At 33.1% G+C, this 1192-nt stretch overlaps 1 non-coding gene across 1 annotated transcript; it reads right to left on the bottom strand.

Moving 5' to 3' along the window:
* Positions 1-504: 504 nt before the first annotated feature.
* On the bottom strand, positions 505-611 carry LOC133813690 (small nucleolar RNA R71). The gene has a single exon (XR_009884695.1). It is a non-coding gene; the product is annotated as a small nucleolar RNA R71 (small nucleolar RNA).
* Between the last annotated feature and the right edge of the window lie 581 nt (positions 612-1192).

Genomic DNA, 1192 nt, shown 5'->3' with positions numbered 1-1192 from the left:
CTTGGTGAGATTTGTGACATTGTATGCATCATTGGCATCGTAATTCAAAAAATCGTTTGGTGAAAAAATTAGTGTCTTTACGTGAAATTGAAAGTGTTTTTGAAAATTTAAGCATAATGGAACAAGAACCTAATGTTGTGCAAGAAAAAACTCTTCTTGAATACTTTTCACCTATTTCATCTAATGCTCCGTCATGCATTGTTTTGCCCACTACTAATGCCACTCATTTTGAACTTAAACCATCAATCATTCAATTGTTACCATCATTTTATGGTTTAGAAAGAGAGGATCCATACATGCATGTAAAAGACTTTTTGGAAATTTGCTCAACCTTTCGTTTTCAAAAATTTTTCAGATGAGTCGGTTAAACTTAGGTTGTTTCCTTTTTCTTTAAAAGATAGAGCCAAAGCTTGGTTAAACTCACTTCCAACTGAAACCATAACTACTTGGGATCAACTTTTTAATAAATTCCTTGCTAAATTTTTCCCCATGTCCAAAACTGATAGTTTAAGAAGAGAAATCTCCGAATTTTATCAAAAAGATAACGAAGAATTTTATGAATGTTGGGAAAGATTTAAAGATTTATTATTAAAATGTCCCCACCATGGTTTTGAAAAATGGAGACTTGTAAAATATTTTTATAATGGTTTAACCCCTTCAAACCGACAAATGATTCAGTCTATGCATACCGGAAAATTTTTAAAATTGCAAGGGCAAGAGGCTTGGGACGCTCTTGAAGAATTGTCTGTTAATTCACAACAATGGAATTATTCTGAGCCTAGGTCTAGAGCCAACCCTTCACCAAAAAGAGAAGGAAAATATGAAATAAAAGAAGAAAGTGATTTAAGAACATCATTTGATAAATTAGCAAGAAAAGTAGAAGCCTTAGTAATAAGTCAATCTATGAATTCTCATGTGCAACCTAAAAAAGATGTCTGTTCTTTATGTGCTAGTTCATGTCATAATGCTCAATCATGTCCTTCTTTTATTGAAACATTTTCTGAAGAGGCTAATGCTTTACATTCATATGGAAAACCTTCTTCTGATAGCCCATTTTCCAACACATACAATCCAAATTGGAGAAACCATCCTAATTTTTCATGGAGACAAAACCAACCACAAATGAATCAAGGAAACCAATTCAACATGCCAAATCCAAATCATGCCCAACCAAGTCAACCTTACCCTCCAC

Source organism: Humulus lupulus, chromosome 1 (genome assembly GCF_963169125.1).
Source record: "Humulus lupulus chromosome 1, drHumLupu1.1, whole genome shotgun sequence".
Lineage (NCBI taxonomy): Eukaryota > Viridiplantae > Streptophyta > Magnoliopsida > Rosales > Cannabaceae > Humulus > Humulus lupulus.
The sequence above is the reverse complement of the archived record's forward strand: the minus strand, read 5'-3'. Positions and strand labels throughout refer to the sequence as shown.